The sequence below is a fragment of the Oxyura jamaicensis genome, chromosome 4, assembly GCF_011077185.1.
Source record: "Oxyura jamaicensis isolate SHBP4307 breed ruddy duck chromosome 4, BPBGC_Ojam_1.0, whole genome shotgun sequence".
Classification (NCBI taxonomy): domain Eukaryota; kingdom Metazoa; phylum Chordata; class Aves; order Anseriformes; family Anatidae; genus Oxyura; species Oxyura jamaicensis.
In genome coordinates, this window is record NC_048896.1 from 35944733 (window position 1) to 35966691 (window position 21959).

At 36.4% G+C, this 21959-nt stretch overlaps 1 protein-coding gene across 10 annotated transcripts in view; it reads left to right on the forward strand.

Annotated features, from left to right (window-relative positions):
• Positions 1 to 21959, forward strand: part of TENM3 (teneurin transmembrane protein 3) — a 1329889-nt gene that overhangs the window by 862873 nt on the left and 445057 nt on the right. For all 10 annotated transcript variants that reach the window (XM_035325081.1, XM_035325082.1, XM_035325083.1 and 7 more), the window contains one exon: positions 10335 to 10386. The gene's annotated coding sequence lies outside the window, so the exon portion shown is untranslated. The remainder of the gene's footprint in view (positions 1 to 10334; positions 10387 to 21959) is intronic.

Consider the following 21959-nt stretch of genomic DNA (forward strand, 5'->3'; position numbering starts at 1 on the left):
AAAGAGGTCCTGGGGCATCAGAAGTGTCATTACTTTGCACTTTAATACTAGGAAATCTGGATAATTCGCACTATGTTAGAAATTTAAGGTAAAGTGGGAAAAAATGAAAGAATGAGTGTAAAAGAGTTGGCGAATTCATTGGTCTTTACTGTTAGATTTTATGGTGTTGTTGTATCCAGGTGTGTAGTAATCTTGAAATCAATTAGTCCATGTTGAAATCAACTATTCCAACAGATTCTTCTCTGTTGTTTCCAGCTAATAAGCTTCTGATTTCTAGCAGAAATACTTTTTGTATATAGTCTTGCATTACCTACCTGAATTTTACCCCATTTCTACTAGATAAGTCCTCAAGGTCATCTCTTGTTTCCTGTACAGTGCAACAGTCCTATTTTCCAACCATTATTCTGCCAAGATCACTAACAAAAATATTAAATAATATTGCTCAAAAATCAGGCTCAGAGGAACTCTGTCTGGATTTCAGCACTACTGGCAGGTATCTTGCCTTTAAACAATTCCTTTCCTATCTAACCTCTCTTATCTTGAGCTTAGTTAATGTGGCATTCTGTCAGTTTACTCATGATGATGGATGAGAGCTAATGTGTTTCCTATGTACAGAAAGAAAATGGGCATTTTATAACAGGGAGGAACCAGATTAGTCTACCATGGTTTATTTTTGATGCATAAGATTCAACCACATTTAGTCAAACAGGTAGGAGATGTCTAAAGAAAGAGCATGAGAAGAGAAACATTTATGGCAATTCTTCCCTACTACCACTTGGAAATTGGTGGCTTGTTATGTCAGAGATGAAACTCTGGCCGTTATGTTTCATAGGTATCAATGAATCCGCTAGGTCTGTTGAATAGCATTAGTAATAGTAATGAGAATCCCCTATATGTAATTAAATAAATCTCTGTAACATACTTCTTCAGTTATCTCTTTCTCAGGCTGAAGAACTCTGGTCTGTTCACTGTCTTCCAGTATGGAACGACTTCAGAATCTCTCCATATTTTTTCTGCCTTTTCTGCCTCTTTCATAGGTCTAGCACATATTTTTAGACAGAGAGATCAGTAATTCAGTGTTCAACACGAATACGTGGTGGATTTATAGCATAAAAGAAAGTTTCCTGCCGTGTTCTTTTCTTAATCATTTCTAATGTTCTAATGCTGCTTTTTTTTGGAAGGTTGGAAGCTGATGTTTTTAGAGAACTAGTCACAATGACTCCCTGGTTCTCTTTTTAAGCAGTAATAGCTAATTTAGAACCCATCTCTTCATATGTATAGGAAAGGCGTATTTATTTCCCATACTGACTGTGTTGCATTTATTGACACTGAGTTTCACTCATTCCAACTCTTTGTATGATTCACAGCTGTTATTTCACTCCCTAGTGAAGAAGCTCATCAGAGTTGCCTGTTGAACTACACATTCCTGAAGAAATCCCTAAGACTTTTGTAGTAAGGGAGGTCACAATACAGTAATGATGCACCTTTTAAATCACCAGTAATTAACAATGTTGAGTTGAGACAAGGCAAATCACAGTGAAGTAAAATAGCAACCTTGACACTGCTGTGCTAGGCAATTGCTATGGAATGAGTAATCTTTATTTGTTGACATTTTTGTTGTTGTTGTTTTTTAAAGTTCTGGCGTTGTCCCATTTTCAAGATTTCTCAGGTAGTCATACATACTATTTATATAAAAGTCTCTTACCAGTTAATTCAGAGTAGTAGAGAAACTTCCATTAACAGCAGTGGAGAATCAAACCGATAACGTACATAAACCTAGGCTATCTTTCAGAGTGAAAATGGAATTAAATGTCATGCCATTTATATGAGGGCACAATAGTTTTCTTCTAAAGGTATCACAAATCTAAATACACATAAAAGAATCACGTAGAATTTGAACTCTTATTTCTTCTCATGTCCTCCTTTTTTTTATGAGATTAAAAACTAGAGATCATTAAATCTACAAGACTAAATTACCTTTTGATACAAGAATAGTTATTTTACCTGTAGGAGGATAAGTACAAGGTAGAGAAGATCTTTTGATGGGATTTCACTATCTACTATAAAGTAGTTGATTGATGGTGAAAGGGTTACTTTGAGTTAGCAGAGACTGCCTCGTTGACTGCAATTGTTTTGTTAGCAATATATGTTCCATATACCTTAGAGCACAGACACCTGTATTAAGTTTATAATTCCGTAACGTGCTCATAACAATAAGAGACCTTATCTAAAAATCCTTTGAAACATCATTAATGTTTTCCCACATTCCAGCTGAACTAGTTGATTCTTGCCTGTATTAGTTGAGTCTATATTGAAAAAAGTTAATCAGATTCTGCTTTCTTTAACAGGAAATATATGAATTTCTTAAACAACTTCAAACCAATAAAAAGACATAAATTAGATAGAGTCTGTGAGCAAAGTTTTTCAAAATAGACGTAAGTTTTCCACTGAGACAAACACTGTATTTTGGTGTGCTTTTCTATTGGTATTTCACACATAATAATGTGTACATCTCCGGGGTAAAAAGAAAAGTACATATTTGCCATTAGGGGAATAGAACTTCTCCCAGTAAAAGTCATAATTCAAACCCAGAAGCATTAGTACTTTGGGGTAAATAAAGCAAGCTGGTCATTGGTGCAGACCACAAGGAAAGTGAAGACTCCAGCCTACCTAATGTGGCAGTTACTGTTGATTTTTGCATGCAATGTTTTTTCTCTTCTGATGAATCACACATGCATAACTTGCTGTCAGTTTGCTCTAATTATCATAGATCATCCTCATGATTTGCCACTTGTAACCTAATATATTAAGATAGTTGAAGTAATATGTTCTGGTTATAATTGGTTGCCCACTATTGATATGGGTAATGGATCTCTCCTGTGAAATACAAACAGTAACTAGATGCACAGCATGCAGGTAAGTTAAGTACCCACACTACCCAGGAATCAGCAGGTATTCTTCATGACTTAGTCTCCAGATGTATTTTCTGGAAGCTCAGCATATCTCTAATTGCAATTATATTTTGTGTCCATCTTGCCTCAGATCTTAGAAAAGGGGTTTCTATGTATAAATATTTAAGTATGAAAGTAGAAGGTGCTACCAAGCACATTTCTGCAGACTTAGAGATATATAACTGCCATAAATCTTTTCACAAAATTCCCATTTATATTACTGGAGTTAGTCTCAAGGATAATTCACATCCCAAAGTGTAAAATCAAATCTTTAAACTGGGAACTGGGAGTCTTCATATAATATGTTTAGTTCAGTGTAATCAATAACATTAATAAATCAGTGGATTGACTGAATTCTGAAAGGATGGTAGGCTCTCACACAATAAATTGATTTTTGTTTTCTCTGTGTGAACACAGAAACACTGTAGTTAAGTGCACAGTTGGTGTAATATTGACTTTTTTTTTTTTCTTCCCTGATATTTAGTCACTGCGTGTTCAAGGTTGACAAGGGCAATTATATCCCACCAGTGTCTATCAGTAACCATATTTCTCGAGGGCATTGGTTTTCTCCAAAACACTTCTGGGATTTTAAGGCCTACTTTCTTTTCAGTGTTCTGCTAAAAACTTCTAAAATGAGCTGGAAACAAAATTTACATCCTCTCAAAGCACTATTAAAGACTGTTGAGGAAAAAAAAAAATAGATGCTTGCGGCAAATGTTTGCAGATCAGCATAAGCTTTTTAAATATTTCATTTGGTTTCTTTCAGTAAATCCAGTTATGGCTGCTGAAGAGCAAACCGTCAAAACCTTTAAAGGCTTAGCCCCTCTTTTCTCATCTTTACTGTTTTACACCTTTCTAAAAAGACTTCAAAACCAAAAAGAAGTGCAAAGAACATTGCATCCAAAACCCCATACAGGTTTAGCCTAAGGTGATTATCTTTAGTTTTAGTGAACAAGGTCCAATTTGACTTTGCATATTTGAAAACTAACTTAGAGTTGGTTATTACTTTCCTGACATCCATTGTAGGAAATCTTTGAAAAGAATAAATTGCATTCTATTCAATTCATTTTTATTTATGTGAGGTTCTTCTGTGACTTCTAAAATATGTAACGCAGCAGTTTTCAGTGAATTTTCTGCTCTAATTACGATCTACCTAATACCAACCTGATCAACTACAAGACAGTGATTATATTTCAGCATAACTTGCAAAGTTGTTTGAAATACATGACAATACAAGTTAAATTATTTGAAGAAAATGTGCACTGGGCTTTTAAGTTTTTTTTATATATTGCAGTTGACCAGAATTTTTCAATATAATAAGTAAGTAATACACAGAGAAAACAGAAGGGAAACAAACAAACAAACAAAAAACTAGCTTTGGAGAGGAGGAGGAGAGAGACCTTTTAGAACAGCATCAAAGAGTCTAAATAAACTTCTTTGTGTTCCTGTGTCTGGTCATGGAGAAGATCTGCCTTCATATATATATCGCCTTCAGTGATGTTTGCAGCTGGGATGAGGGGGCAAAAAAAATGCTTACAGAATGTTGCATTCTCGGGATGAGATCAGAGTTGTAAAAGGTCCTGGAACAGCAAAACGTTCATTTTGAGCGTCTTGTTGGCTCTTGTTAAAGTACTGCTTTTGATGGGCCAGAATTTAATCTCAAAAGTGATTAAAATAGTAATTATTTGATTCATCAGTGAAGAAATAGAGTTCCTTTAAAAGCCAGACTCCATTTAATTAACAATAATTTGAGACTTCAGTCGGTACAGATCTGAATACTAACATTATTTAACCACCAGCTTTCAGATATGTTAGGTTTCTCTCAAAACTGCCAAATTTTATCTTGCTCAGCATTCAGAAGCAATCTCCAGTGGAAAGGTCTTTGCTACAGTGCAAATCAGCCATTCGCAGCTTCGTGTGAATGTGTGTCATGGTCTAAACCGTGAGTTTGTATGTTTGCATGAAATCAAGGGTGGAACAGAAAAAAATGTTAAAACAAAAATGGTCTGTGCAAGGATAATAATGATACCACTTAATGAAAAAAGAATCTAAAGATATGCTCTTTATATTCCTAATTGTCTTCATATGACCACCATTGTCTTTCGCCTTTTCAAAAATATTTATATTGATACTTTTGTATGTACAACCTTGCAAGATATGATGCATTTTTTCATGTTGCTGTCAACAGCAAAACTAATTGTACTCCATGTAAACAGAAAGAACATTCTTCTGTTTAAGAAATAAATCCATAGGGCATATTGTTGGTTTATGCTTATTCAGAGCTTTGTTGAGAAGTTAATAAGAGTCCAGAAAGCCATGTAGTCTTGCTCACAATAATTTAAGGAATTAAATGTTCCAGTCACTTTTAAACTGTTTCATCTTTACCCCTGTTTTTCTTACTTTACTTTTTTCTTGCTTTACTCTCTCTATTAAGAAAAATCCAGTAGATATTTCAAAGCGAAAGGGCAAATTTTTATGTGTTTGTATTTGGCAATGGACTTTGTGCAGGGTAAAGTGTTGTGAAGTTGAATAATTTGCATGGTATGGGTGAACATGTAATTGGTAGGCTGAGTAATTATAGTATGATATTCATACTCATACAACTAGCTTAAGCAATGCCAGGTTTGATATGAAAAGTGATGCACAGTGCTCTAATTATTACACATATTTTGAACATATGTTCTGCATTATATCACAGAGAGTACTGGTCTTTAAAGTTACTTTTTGCCGTGTTACTTTTCCTATGATACCAATTATTTTAAGTGTGTATGACAGGTAACTGGCATCTTTGTAGCTGTGAGGTTGCATCTCAGCAGGTTTTACCAGTAATACTGTGAACATGAAAATAATGTGTAAAGAATCTGTTCCATGGAAAAATGATATCATTTAACATAGAAAATGCAATAAACAACATTTGACACCCCCCAACCCCCTGCAAAATTCACAGGAGAAGCTTAAATAATTTCCAAGTAATGACATTTTAACATTAAAATGTTGCATTTTCCAATGCTCTCTTTCAAAACTGTTGTTCCAATTTACTAGCAGGAGCTCTGGTGGATATGCCTCACTGTTAATAACCAGATGAATTAACAGCATGGTGAGGTTCTCTGGAGACCATATAGATAAATTCTTGTTGCAAATAAATAAAGAATATATATACACTTATGTAGAAGGAGATAAATCTTTACTGCTAATTTACAGTTATATAGTTGGGTTTTACTCTGATAAGGTTGTAAAATAATGCATTTAGTACTGTGTTTGTCATACTTTAGTACTGTATTTGTCATACAAGCGAAAATGCAACGAGTTTGTATAGAAGTTATACATAGTTATAAGTGCAATATGGTTATATATACGCGTATAAAACTACATATAGCCATATAGATGTATAAAGCTATAGTTCTCTATATTGTTATATAAAGAACTATATCTTTTATTATTTTATTTACTTCTTATATGAATGGTACCCTAGAGGATTTACTTGGGCCCAAGAAATCTGTCCTTACTGTTCTTTCAGTTTTAGATAGTTGTTTACATCAGCCTTTCCGTGGTCAGTACAAACACTGTGCTTGCTGGTTCCTTGTACCGCTGGGATTATTGCAGCAGATCAATGCTTACCATGGTAGCCCGTAAAGTCCATTCGTTCGTGCTGAATGAGTGTAGTGCTGAGAACCTCCAGCATCATTCATTCTCCACAGCACAGCAGCTCTTGGCTGCTTCTAATTCATTTGTTACCAAGTACTTTGGATCAATTGTGCCAATGATCCAACTCAATAAACTAGTAAATAAAAATGCCCTACATGATCTTTGGCTCAGGCCTCTTTCCAGCTGTGTCTAGGGATATGGCTCAAATGCAATTTACAGCAGAGCACTGTTCACATAAGTGGCCAGGATGCTTCTCTGAGTTGATGGTAAATGTCTAGCCCTGTCCAATCTGTTTGATACAACTTCTGAAACCCTGTGTGGAGGGTGCTATTCTGTGAGAAGCTATTTACCTGATCTGTTTCTGTGTCACAAAATTGCTGTTTGTCTACTATATGTAGCATTTACTCTACCCTATGCTGGCTCATTCTCAATTTGCAAACACCCCATTTTTACCATCTCAACATGTAACTGAGTAGGACAAAAAGTTTCTGTTCAGTGCCCTGAAACTGAAAACTATTTTTCTGGCGTGTGAACTATTATTCCCTAATTCAAATGGAAGTGTGGTTTCTTACAGATGTTATCATGGCAATATAATCAATCCAGTTCCAAGTAAACACACCTTTAAAGTTAAGACAGAAATAGGATGTGCAAGATCATTCCAGTGTTTTATCTGGCAAGCAACAGTGAAGTTGTATGAGCTTTTTTGAGCCACTCGTACATAAAGTAGCACTGATGTTTTACTCTCCTCTATTTTGCATGTTCTCCGTGAGATGAAAGGTTCTGGCTCAGTACATATAAATATTTCACTGATTTTGTGGGGGTGATGAACAAGAATCAGTCTCTCTGGTCGACTGCTGGAAACTGATGCAGTTTTCTGAATGTGTATTCCTTGCCCTATAGGGATTCGGACCTATGGGAGACCTGCAACCTCCTGGAAACACAGCTCCAGGGCTGGCAGTTCTATGGCTGCCTTGTTCTCTGGGCTGGGGTCATTGTACACGGCCTTCAATTGTCCTCTTTCAGAAGCTAGTTAGGACCAGTTAGAGGAAATCTTATTTTTCTTGTTGAAGATCAGCAGTTTATGCATTCTAATAACAATAGCTTCTCTTCCTTTCTCAACTCAGCATTGTTTTTCAGGATGCTGGGATTCTTGTCACAGGTCTGTTGTGAGGGTTTGTGCATGAGCTGAACTACTTCAGATCAATTGCTCGGCTTTTGAGTGTTCAAAATTCCTGTTCAGAGCCCCTCTGTTGAATTCTTATGAATTATGAAAACCAGCAGACCGCTGAATCAGACTGATTCCAGTGAAACTGAGGAATTCTGTATCTGGGCAGCTCGGAAGGATGAAGCCTCCATTGCTGTTTATTGGACCTTAACTGGCAGCTATTTTCAGTTTTCCTTCCCGAGTTTCTGAGGGCAGCACTCTTTGATCATGCTCCAGTAAATGATGATCGGAGCATCAAAGGGAGTTAAATATGTTGGCAGAGAGCGTCACCGGGCTTGACTTTCAAGTGTGCACTGCTAGGAATATATTCAGAAATACGAATGAACTGAATCAGTATTGTTAGGCACCTAAGAAATGGAATCACAGAGCAAAGAATTTTGGGCACAGAGTCACCTAAATCTAGAAATAAGGAATATTGAAGAGAGCAATTCCTGCTTTTCGTAAATTTGTGAAGACATCATTCGGAACTCCTTAGCCCACCCTCCAGTGGTGGAAGATTACATTCCTGTAACTTATAATGCATGTAGAAAACAAAGGGATGAAATATAAGATTGTTGCCATAGGTCTCTACACATCTGCATCTGTGATTTGCCTTCTGGTGTGTCTTGGTTTCAGAATTCCTGTAGTAGGATATTCTGATTACACAAATATGAATGCTTAGACACAAGCCTGGTTACTTACTGCTTAGTTTTGTACTTGCTTATAACTAAAAGAAGAAACACAAATGTTACGGCATGGGTTATCTGCATAAACCAGAGGTCTTAATGTTACTTATGAATAAAGCAAAAAGCAGGTCTATACAATCACATCATTGTCATTTTCCTCAGTCCTTAAAAGAACCTTACACCCACAAAAAGATGAAAAGAGTGCAAAACTTATTCTCTAAATAGTTCTCTGAATAGAACCACCATCAGCTTAGTGATATAAAATCCTTATTAGCAGTGGAATTTTAGAGCCAGGTACTCAAATGGTGTGAGTCAATGACTTGGTAAGTGGTTACTGTGCATTAGATCATTGTTCGTATTGAGCGTTTGTTTTTTCACTATCTTGCCACCATATTGCTACCTTTATATTTTAGTATAGAAGCTTCTTTCATTTTTATATTGACTGGACAGTCAAGCTATTTATTCATTTTTATGTCTATATGAAGTTTTTTCCTCATTTACCGTCCAGGGCCTATACTGGCATTTAGAGTATCTTGGTACAAGGTGGAAGAGTTTGCACTGCATTTCATTATCCAGTTTTGTATTGGCAGATACCATAGGAAATGCATTTTGTGGTTCAGGTAGAACCTGGATGTGCAGATCCAATATCCAGCCACTTTTTTAGAACGTAGAGCCAGTCAATACTGTGATCTAATACGGTCTGTACCCAAAAGCTAAAAATAGAATGCTGATCCTGTTTCTTAACTCTGCCTATCAGAAGTTTGAAGGCAGTATTGAGAATGACTTTCATGGCGCTTTCATGGTATCATACTGATACTCCTGATTCTTTGATCAACGCCTACCTTAAAAAAAAAGAGAGAGAGAGAAATCCTAAAAATGCTGAGCTTTTACACCTGACCTATTTTGCTTGAAAGAAATAATAATTAAAAAAAAAAAAAAGTATAACCATTGAAATGCTCATTCACACTACATTTTTAAAATTCTGAAAGTACAGTGAAATGATACTGTTGTTGTTGGCTAGGTTTTATTCCACGTACCCTTTTAATTTCTTGATGCTCATTCTTTATAGGTGAAATACTCCAAAATCATTTATTAAAACAGAAAATCACTTTGTAGTTAACTTTAGAACACCGTGAGCTTGTAATACTTATGAAAAATGCTTTCTGAAAATAGTTCTTCATATATATTCTAAGTGCTATTGGGTACGTTTTTCTTTTTTAAAAAACCAGTATCTTTTCCATATGTTTTATGTTTATTACTGTTGACTATGTTGGCTTTGCAAAGCAATGGGAGGATAATTTGTCATATTTGCTGGTGAATACATCAACAAAATTGCTAAGTTGCTAAGAATTGAAAATTCGTATTGTCTGTGCTAAAGTTAGGAAGACCCTTCTCTTACATTTTATGTTAAATACTCAGAACACATGATCAGTTTTCCACAGTAGTAGCAATGAAAGAACCTTTTCACATGTGAGCTGAAGAAACCAAATGTGAAAGTGTGGTACAATAAACATGAATCTACAAAATGTCACTTTTAGATTTCCTGTTTAACTTGCAGTCAACGCTGCCATATGGTTCAAACAAACAAAAAAGTCTCTTACAGTGTAGTAATGTGTCAGTCCAGTAGCAGCTATAATAAATACTTTGTAAAAGATGATCTGCATCTCGCTTAGATGTTAGGAAAGATACACAGCTAATGAACACATCATATATCACAATTCAAAGATGAAAACAGTTGTACAAAAAAAAAAAAAAAAAAAATTAAAGTTGCTGTAGTGTATTGTAATAATAATTGAACAATAGAAAATGTCTGATGACCAAATTCATCATAATCTATTCTCTTTGTAGGTTCTTGGATAATCTGAGACCCACCAGTATAACACCAGGTAGAAAACTGAAGGTAAGATGAAGTGTCCTACAGCCTCAAGTGTTAGTGGGATCCATATACTGCATTGGTGATTCTTAAATAGCAGTTTTATAGCTGACTAGAAATAGGTTGTCTAGCTGACTGAATAGAGCGTGACTACGAAATTTCAAGAAGCCAGTCTGTGCTCAGTATGCGATGTCCAGTTGACTTAATCATTCTCTACAACTTAAGCTGCTATGTCTAATTTACTATTGCAATAACAGCATAGGTCAAAATATAAAAAGGGATGCATGTAGTGCTAACTTTGACATGTATGAATACTTTGTCCAGGAAGGAAGATCCAGAGTGATAAATGGTTTTATGTTTTGACACTTTACCCTGTTACCAGCCAGACTTAGCACGAATAGAATAGAATAAATAAAGAATGAAATTCTCAAAAGGAGCTATTAAATCACAAGAAACTACTGTGGCCTATGTATGTTATATTGTGATGTATTTTTTTTTTAACGATGCCTCTCTTTAGATGAATACTTTGCAAATGCCACTTGTAACCATGACCTAAACTCAGATGAAAGCAGATAAGGAGGGTACCATAACTCCGAAGTGGTAGCTGTTGGTTCTCACTCAAAAGTGTTTGCATTTGGCAGTGATCTGGCTGTAACCAATCTTATTCTGTTTTATTAGTACTTATATAGACTCAAGTAAGGACCTGGTTTGTTTTTGTTTGTTTGTTTGTTTCAGCTCAGTAATTTTTCTCAATGGTAACCGAAGTCAGGTAATTTAAAGCTTGTGAACCTCACAAAAAGGGTTCATTTAAAACTATATTCTGCATCTTGTGACACCAAGTGGAAAGTGTGTTCTTCTGTATGACTACAAAAGATTTTAGAACAGTTATCAGATACATGTTCTGCTCATTAATGTTTGTACAGTATCCTGCCTTAAAAGAGCTACAGTTTCCTAGAGCAAGTCATTCAGAATTCAACTACACTCTTCAAGTTTAATGGGTTGAGCTCTTTGAGTTCCCCTACCTCCTCCTGATTGATGGTTTGTTTCTTCTTTTAATACAAAATTCAGTAAAATTTCCCACAGTGAAAAGGGTCTTTTAATTATAAAACACCAGCGTGTGGGAATGATTCAATTTACACATCAGAAAAGTTCAGTTACTTGACCATAATTTATTTTTTGTGCTGATCATTTACAGACCACAGATTCTTTTTTCTTTCTTTCTTTTTCTTTTTTTTTTTTTTTTTTTTTTAACTCTCTCTCCTTCTTGCTTGCTCTCTGCACATGTAAAAGAAAAGTCTCAATAACTTGGAAACGGCTTTAGATATTGTATCACATGGTTGCCAGAACTAGGCACTTCATTATCAGAATTTTTTACCAGCTTATCGCCCTTCTCATCTTCTAGCTGTGTTGTCATATTTAATTTAAATGGATTCTGTAATTGCTGAGTAATACAGTTTTTTTCTTGAATCTGACAAAGGGACAGTGCAAGTGAAGCAGAGTAAGGTATCTCACTTGTGGAAAGGTGAAGATGAGAGGTATTTGCTAAAAAAAACAAATATTTGCAGTTCTAGAGTTGCATACAACATAACTGACCTCTGTGGTCTTCTTGAATTGTCCTCTGTAGTGCTTAAACTTGTCTCTGGGAGGGGATAATATAGCTCCACATTAACAAACAAACAAATAAACAAAAGAGTTATTAATACTGAAAGAAAGGTCTGGAAGGACTGGGAATTTTCAATGCATTTTCTCTATGCAATATTAGTCTTACTGTTCTGTTTTCAGAATGCACATTAAGAATTGTGTTGGTTGGTGTAGCAGCTTTTAATGTAGGTTTTGTGTATGATTTTTGTAGCAAAATCAAAACAGTAAATCTGACTTTATGTTCATTATGGGCATGAGAGTAATACGCAGCAAAATGTCCAGAATGCTATTTTACAGATTTGAAATACAATTATTTAAATACATTCTCTTATATACATTTTCTTTTTAATCAAATGTGGTTTGTGAACTTGACTTATTATATTATGGCCTTTTTTAGAATAAAATAGTCGGTGTATTAGATAGAGAAACATGTATATATCATTTATTCTAGGTTGTATGTATAATATTCATATTCAGCTGAATACCTAACAATGTTTAATGGTTGGCTATTTGTTGCATTACACACACACACGCCGTGTCTATGCTACTGAAATATACTCTTGCTACTTCTTGGACTTCAGAGTATTTAATTTTTTTATTCCACTTTGGAAGGGCTGTATGAATGCCACTGGAAAAAAAAATCGTGGTTTCTTCAGATTCTTCTCAGCTATTTGAAAGGTGCTCCTCCTTTTTACCCTGGACTAAGCATTTAGACTAAAATAGGTAACTTATACTTGTGTTTTGTAGTGTTCCTCTGACAAAGAAACTGAAAGATAGTCTTTGTAATACCTGTACTTCCTCCTGTTTGGATGTACTTTTATCTAGAAACAAAAATATACCCCTGAATAGGACTAATGAGCTGAAACTAGCATATGCTTGTAAAGCTAACCAGTATGAAATGTTACCTTCCATTGCCCATTTAGTCATTACAGGATAAAGTAAACCAGCACATCTAACAGGTGATTTTAAACTACCACTGTGGCAGCTTTTGCTAACTCATCTGGACCTTACTGTGCTCAAATTTGTGTCAGCGAAGGGAGCAATTCAGAGCAGGAGGGCACTTTTTAAAATGCAATTAGTTAATTGAAATCCTTTGTTGTTCTACATCAATATTCCTGAAGCCGTGAATAGCCGATGACTCCCAAGGTCGGTATGCTATTTGGCCATCGTGTGTCCTGAACAATACAACACACAGGTCAGCGCTCCTGCTGCTGGTGCTGTAGGAGTTCAGCAATGACATATTTATTTATTTTTTTTGGTTGTTGTTTGTTTGTTTGTTTTGTTGTTGTTTGATTTTTTTTGTTTGTTTGTTCGTGGGCATTCCCCATGATGACTTCCAGGCCTGTTCATTTACCAAGTAAGCCCTGAAGTGTTGTTTAGGTAGGTCTGTGGGTCTGTGTTCTTACAGTTCTCACCAGTGTCCAGCAATGTAAGTCCTCAGCAGATCTCAACTGGAGCTATAAAAAATCGAATGGTCCTTGTGGTAAGAAGGTCTCTATTGAAAGCAAATACTCTTAAATCTCTGTTCTTCCAGACCATTATCTTACAACTCTTTGGTACTGCAAACAATAAGCTAAAATCAATAAACCTGTGCAAAAAACATATTAATTTTAATGGTAAATGAAAATCTTTCCTCACAATTTTTATTTTTTACAGCTTTTATGATCACTTATTTTCAAGTTCTCATCTGTGGCTTAAATGCTAGCATTTCACTTCAGTTTTTATTCATGACAGTCAATTGGTGTTGTACACTGTGTTAAAGGATGGTATTTTAGTAGAGGTTTCAATATTTAATAGATGTCCTGATGATACATTTTTGTGGCAAAAGTATTTATTGTCACAATTTCTGTCTTTTTTTCTTTTCCTTTCAAGAACAACGTATATAAAAGCACTGAGCATTGCTAAGAGTGGAATTTTCTCACCCCAGTACAAAGAGCCTATGGCTTCTCTTGTGTTATATACATTTTTGGACATCCATGGATTTTTTTTGTTTAGTAGGCAGAGATTACAGTGACTTGAGTCTCTCCTGGTGTAACTCTGTCTATGCACTGAATGGCACAGCATCTCAAGTCCTTGCATTGTAGTTAAAGGATCAGAGCTGAATACCTGAAGTGCACCAGCTAAAGTAGATGGTAAGCTCACCTACCTGCTACTAGCCACACAGACTGTTTCTTTTAACAGTAGCACATCTCTAGTGTTTCTGTTTAGATATTGGTATGATTCTGCCCATTACTGTTAAACCTTTGTCAGGCTATCTATACTTAGGAGCTGCAGAGGGATGCCAATGCAAATATTTTTTCAAGTTGTCCTTAGCAGAATAAAAAAGGTGTTGTACTGAATCATTGAACTGACTTCTCATGGCAGTCAGTCAGTCAGGTGCAGTGACATGCAGTATCGTATAGGTTTTTTGACATTTGAAAACACTTCTAGCATCTTTACACAAAATTGCACTGTTTGGCATTTTAGTTATAAATGTGATAAATGTTTTTTCAACACCTTAGCCACCAGCAGGCAGTAATGAAGATGTGAGTTCTGAAATCTTCTGTCCCATCAAAGCTCAAGTCCCCATCTGAAGTTCTGAACTGTGAATCAAGTCAGCCTGGGGATCACAGACCTGAATTTCTGCACTTCACTGCTCTTTCCAGACTATCAAAATCTAAGGACAGGGTTAGTGACAGTGCCAGTTCATCCTTTTTGTATTAATCTAACATTTAGATTTCTAGAAAAAAATCTAGATCTAGATCTAGAAATTTGGATTTTTAGTAGAAAACATCTGTTTCTAGGTCCTTTTCAAAACCACACATCTCTTCTGAGTAGCTCTAAATGGTACAGAATGGCATTAGGAGGGGGGATCACTGTTTAGCCCAGCACTTTGTTTAAATAGTTCAGGGTACTCCTCACCTACTAAAAACAGGGATACTCCTCACCTACTAAAACACCACAATTTTCTGCTTTGCTTATCAAAGGAAATTTCTCTGCTTCTAGCATTCCTGGCCATCAGGAATTCAGTGTCCCCATGGTGTACAGTCTCTGTTTAAAGCCCCTTTCTGAGTTGTGTTAATTTATGAGTTGAACTTGTGAAGCCAGTGAATATGTTAACGGTTGGATTTCAGTTTGTTATCATCACAATCAACGATTGCCACACTTTTAATCAGAAGTGGCCAGAGCCATTTGATCACTAATGAGCTCCATTTCATCAGGTCATTAAGCAGTTCCTGAGCATATCTACCTTAACCTGTTTAATAGCAGAATAAAGTGAAGAGATGTCTCCTTTGTGAACCTCGGATGGCCTCATGTGGAAAGTGACTGCTAAAACACATTCTTATTTTGCCACATGAGCAAGATCCTGAATCTCTTGGGATTCCAGCAGAAAGTGGAAGTTAGCCCTTACTGCAACCTGCTGGCATATGCACAGCACAAGGCAGTGGCTGTAGAGATTGTGCTTTGCTCATAAGGCAGGGCTGACCTGGCACATACGGCTCATCGAGGAATTTGGTATGAAATATTCTGGGCGTTTTGAAAAACACATGAACCTTCCTTCACAAGGGGCAGGATGGGATCTGAAAACAGGAAAATTTACTTTGTCCTTAGGAACCATTTCTGTGTTTATTGGTAGGATTCTCCTATGGAGTATTTGCAGGCAAAATCAGGGGCTCCATTTTAGAGTGCAGAGTAATGGGCCTAGGGAGGAGCAACATCTGTATGGTCCAGGATTTTCTGTGCTGTGTTTTAGGACACTTTATTGTAAGACTTGCTTTTACTTCTGTAGTGCTTTGGTATTAACAGATACCATGTTCGTTAACAGATACCATGTTCAATCCAGGATCAGAGAATAAATATCCCAGGTGAAAAATTCTAGAATATCTTGTCACTGATGGTTTGTAAATCTTTATACTAACTTGATATTAGACAAGTAAAGTTCTACTTTCTGTGTAGGAACCAAGCTTCTTTTTTTTCAATAAAAATGTTTACAATGGCATAGAAATTGTGTTTTCTCAAATATTATGGTTACTACTAAACTAATTATGGAGTATGGGTTTTTTGAATAGTGCACTAGATGAAAAAGAACTGGGGCTTTTCCTTTAATAGAAGTCCCCACCACCACCTTACCCCGCTTTTGTACATCCTGTTTATCACTTGCATGCCGAAAAGAAGGATACAAAATCTCTGATTTTGTTTGTTTCTGCACAAAATGTTAAATAACGTTGACAGTTTCACTTTAGCAGCATTTTGAATAATGTGTCCAGAAGTAGTACAGCTCATGGTTGGAATTGCCACAAGTTTTGCAACCCTTCTATTTTAAGATGCTCAATTATTCTTGAGCCACAGAACTATTGTTTCAAAACACATTTTGTTATTTCCTTACAAGAGGCTAAAAACCCTTTCTTGTGGTTTGTTATGGTTCTTTGAACTACTTTTTAAGGCTAATTTGTGATAGATTTCTATACTGTGATTTTTATACTTAGACTATTCAATCCATCTAAGCTGAATAGCCCAAGGGAGATAAGTCAGGAAGCATAGAATTCAGGAAAATGTGAAGCTGGTACTTCAAGCTGAACCAGAAGCTAGTATAACTCAATTTGTCAGTGTGAATTTCTGGTGAGAGAATGAAGAGCTTGATTTATTTTTGTTATCATTCTGCCTTTTTGCTGAAAATCTGTGATTTCTACACTTTGTGTATACAATAAGAATTGAGTGGCAGGTTTTTGCTGATTTGAGGTTGACTTCAGCTACGTATGTGGGAAGGGATGGAGTTCCCTGAAAGAGGGATTTGACCTCAAGGTCTACTCTGATGTGGTTTCCTTTAACAAATAGGGGTATTTTGATGCTGTTGATGGCAAACTGGTCTCAAATTCAAGTGTCATCCACATCCGTTTCTCCAGCATAAGACAAGTACCAAAAAGATGCGGTGTGCTGGCTCAGTAAGCTTGGAGCTACTGCACTAATGTTTTTCACAAAACTCATTTTAACACTATAGTAAGACAGAATGAAAGATGAACAAAAGCAAGATGGTCATTGACCTGATCGTCTTTTAATGAGGGGGAAAAAAAAGGACAGGTCATTTGAATGACACAAGGCAATGAACCAGATGGAACTCATTAGAAGTTAGGGAACTGGTTGGTTGTACATAGGCTTCCTAAGAATCGTACCAAAATTCAGATGTAGAAAATAGATGTAAGATACAGGCTCCATGTTAAAATTTTAATGCACTTGATAATAGCTGTGTCAAAAGCTATAAAACAATTTAAAATACATAATTTATTTACTGGTTACATGGGTAATGCTATTTATGTAGATGTAGAGAACCTTAACAGGGTCCTACTGAGTTTTGGGAAAGTCTCCAAAAATTGCACGTCCAGTACGTGTAAAGCTGAATGTGAAGCCTGAGATGTACCATAAGCAGTTCAATTCCAAATATTTTTTTTCAACAAAACTTTGATATGTACTATTTTACTTCTCTTTTGTCAGCATCAATATTAAGTATGCTGTATTTTTGGTGTTTTTTTTTTTTTTTTAATATATAAAAGAAAAGCAAAGGGTTGATATCCTCTGATCTGTTTAACAAACAGTTAACAAGGTAGTTACATATTTAGTCACTGAGATTGAACCTGACGTAAGAGGCAACACAAGCTATCTTCCACAAATACCTGTAAGGTAGGGTAGCTGTGCCTAAATCCAGGAGCTCCAGGTGAGGCCTTGCAAGTATTTCTGTTACTGACTACATATCTATCATGTGGAAAAAAAGGTCTAATCTCAGCTGTAAGTGCTGAGAATTACATGTCATTTTCCTTAGAGCAATAAATGCTCTTTTGTCTGTCTAGATTTTGTTATGTGTTTTGCACATTAATTCCTAACAGTGCTGCTCTATGTCACTAAAATATCAAAATCTAATCAGTCAGCTGGCAGTAAATGGAAAAAAATAGAAATTCATAGCAAAGATTAGTGATATCTAAAAGTGGTTTATGGGTCCTAGTGGGATTCCTCCTTTTTTAACAACAAAGTGCAGAGTGAAAGAATATGCACAGCTTACTTTGTCTTCCTACTTCTTTTGATCTGAAAGAACAATCAGATAAGGCTGATTTCTGAAGACAGTTCAGAATGAACAGATTTCAGTTGCCCCCAGTGATAACCATCCTTGTCAACAGGAGGCATTCCAGGTACTGACACTAGAGCCCTAAATGTTCAGATACTGAACATTTTATCTTTTATTTTAAAAACTACTGCTGGGAACTCTCTTTATAGAATGCAATGGATGATGAGTATTTAGAAGAAGAATGAACCCTGAAGGAGAATAAAGCCCAAGCCTCAGAGACTGTCAGTGAACACCAGAAGGACAGAAAAATTTAAGGTTAAGGTGGAGAATTTCATACATACAGAAAAACTGAAGCTGTGGAAAATGGAAGAATAGAACTCAGGAGTTACAGGCTAAAAAAAAGAAAAAGTAAAACAATTTAGGGGCGCTGGCCCTAATGGGCATTTGTCCGGATCATTGAATCAGTGCACACACAGTCAAATTTCAGCAAAATTAAGTGCCTTTTCATAGGGAATGCTCAACACAGGGATTTACTGGGATGCTAATAATCAAAGTTTGAGGTATGTGGATTAAATCAGTGTGTAGCTACCCTTTGTAAGCCATGTAACTCTAATAAGTGTCATCAGTCCCTCTAACTCACAAGCTTCAGCTGTCAATTTTTGAAGAAAATAGTGATTTTTGGCATGGAGTGGCAAGTTACATTTCACATGACTCATATACAGTGTACAAAGCTTATTAAGCATGGTATTATGAAAATTGATTGTTTACAAATGTAAAGATACTAATGTTTTTCAGATTTGAAAGTATTTACACCCTGAATGCTGTGCAATACTGATGATCACTTTTAAAGTTAGTAGCTAACTGTATTTATGATTATCTAAGTTAGTCATTGATAGCTTAATGCACCTCAAAAACAGCATAAAATACACTACTAGCACTCTTAACATCACATCAAGGATAATTAATTTTGAATGAGCAGATGCAAATGAATTCCTAATAAGAGGTTTTTAGTGTGCTTATCACTGCCACTACACTTTAAAAGTGTGTCTGAAAAAAATGTGTGCTATTTCTTATCTTGTCTGCCTTCAAATAGTTTGTCTGTCTACCAAACCTAGATATGACACTTAAACACATTGATTCCAGTCCCAGTTTCTCACTGGTGTCATTGTTGCTTTCATGTGTTTTGAATAAAGTCCTCTATCCCTTTTTACATTCCTAACTGGGGCAGAGGTAGTCAGTATCAGAGAGTTCCCAAAGATCTTTAATGGTAGGAGCTCCCGGCACCTCACCAGGCTTCGTCAGGTGCATCTTGTAGTCCAGTAGGTTTTTCCAGCATGTTGATACAGCAAATGCTGGTATTGATGAATTGATAGCTGGATCAATATTTTTTAATGCCCATGAATAGCAAAGAATAAAAATCAAACATATGTTTGAAAGTGTCAGACAGTGAGGAGGATAACTAAAGGTCTTTTCTCTTCCTCCTTTCCAATATCTTAGTTTATTCCTTGATCCTTTAACCAGTTAATATGTGTGCAAGGAGTGCACGGATTTTAGGACACATGCAGTATGTCTCTGCATCTTTGCTCTAACTATAGCTGCTCTTGAGGCCAGGCTGCCCGGTTTCCTGGAATGTGTCCTTTTTTTCTTTTTTTTTTTTCTGCCCAGCAAGGAAGATACAATGCCGTAACTTTTTTGTATATCCTTCAAAACAGTTGAAGGTCTTTCTGCAGAGGATCAAGGCTGGGAAAGTTAGGAAGCATTTGATAACTTCTGGGTGACTCCATGTGTGTGTGTCTCTAGCATTCTTTTCCTTCACCACCCAGCAGTAGTATCTGTAATATAATATTTTAGGAACACAGTTTTACATGAAGAGCTGTACAAAATGTGAACATGATTACTTGGCACACTGCTCAGAAAAGGTTACATTTGTGGCAAGTGTGAAATACGACATCTCAGTTACGTATCCTGAAACAAATTTTTGAAATGAAAAAGCAGTGTTCCAAGTGTGGGGGGGGGAGGGGTTAAAACAAATATCTGTTCAACTTACTGTGTTTTGCTAAACAGTTTCTAAGTCGATGTGCATGAAGGCAATTGGAAAAGTTGTGTTAAACACATACGGTGCAAATACCTGTAAACTTCAAGATGGGCACTAGGTTGCATGCAATTTGATTTGTGATGGTGAAACACATACTGAACGTGGAGGCACTTAAACTGTAAATCCAATGAGAGTGTCCTCTTTAGATAAACTTAATCTGATTTTTAGCCAGCCCGGCCCTTCACAACTTTGACAAGATTAGTGTACGTTGGGCAGATAAGCGTGGCCATCACTCTGGAGTCTTCTACTGCTATCAAACATGCACCATTAGGTAACTGGAGATTGAAACCATACTGTAGGCTTGTATGAAACTAGAGAGCTCCATCTGACAATTAAAGTACGTAGAACAAAAACCTGATGCAGAAGGAAAAAATATTTTCCCCCTATATTTTTCCCTAAAAATAGAAAAGCTTTCTTTATGTAGCAGGTTTTTTTCAATGACACTGATCTCAAAGCCCACCTTGCTGATTTTCGTTTCATGATGTCTGAAATGCCTATGCATGACTTTTATTTTTTATGTAAAGTTATACAGTGTTGACAGATCCTGTAGTCCTTCTATGACAGGGCAGTATGAAAACCTTTCTTTCCCTGACTACCGAAGAAATCACTGGGGTTAAGTGACAGGGCTCTACCAGTGATTTGTCTGTCACAGAGAACTGTAAATTGTAGCCTGTCTCCGGGATGGTGTTTAGACACATTCTGAAATTAATGGTTTTGCATAGACACTTTGGACTTCAAATGATTTTGAGATAAGCTCCATCAAGAAGATTCTTCCAGTCTGAACTCAACTGAAAGTGCTTTACATTTTAGCTACATTTATATGAAACTTTGTTGGTACAGAACAGTCAGTTTGTTATAAAGTGAAGTGGCACCTCTTATGTTCCATACTACATACGATTTTCACCTCCAGCTTAACTCTTTGTGACAGATTTCCTTTTTTTTTTTTTTTTTATAGTAGTGCTTAACATTTTTGAATAACAGACAGAAATAAGACTTTGTATGTACATGACTGAGCAGCCTGTATCTTTCTTCTTAAAGGAGCATAGCTGGGAAGAGAGGTCTATATCCTAAATGAGGGAAGAGGAAGAGTTGTTCATACACCTTAAGTAAAGTGTACGAACCACCTGGGAGAGCCTCTTGGTTTGAGAATGTGCTAATTCATTCATTTTTCAAAGCCTCGGTTGATAATTGATATATGTTCTGCAGTAATCCATGAGATCCCGTAATTCAGGGACTGTGACATAAGACAAAGATGATGAGATTTTTTTTTAATGTGATCAAGAGAAAATGTTTGTCAAAGAATGAAGCAAAAGTAGAAATGCCTTTTACATGTAATCAGTAGTTGCCTGATTGAAAAATATAAAGAGGAAGAAAGCACCTATATCACTGCTATCAATCAGCTTCCAGATCTTCTGAATATGTACTGAAAGTTGTATGGTTTCAGTAGAATATTGCATGGGCAGATGCAGCAGCAGTGGCAGAGCCATGTGAGAACCAGCATAACAAGAGGGGGGAAATGTATCTTTTTCATAGCTAACCTGTAGTTAACATACACTGCCTCCCCCCAGGGCATACGAGGGCTGAGAGAAACTACCAGGTTTACATAAGGAGAGTGGTCAATGGATTGTTGACCAAATACACCCCCCGGGGTCTGACAGCTGGGGCCTCCTTGTATGCTGCTGATGGGAATCAGAATCTTCCTGTCGGTGGACACTGGTTTTCTTCCCTGTTCACCTTAGCACCGGTGCTGGTTTTTGACCTCAAGTTTCAGAGTTGTATCATGTAATAAAAGGAGAGTTACAAGGTCTTTTCGGGGGGGGGGGGGGGGGG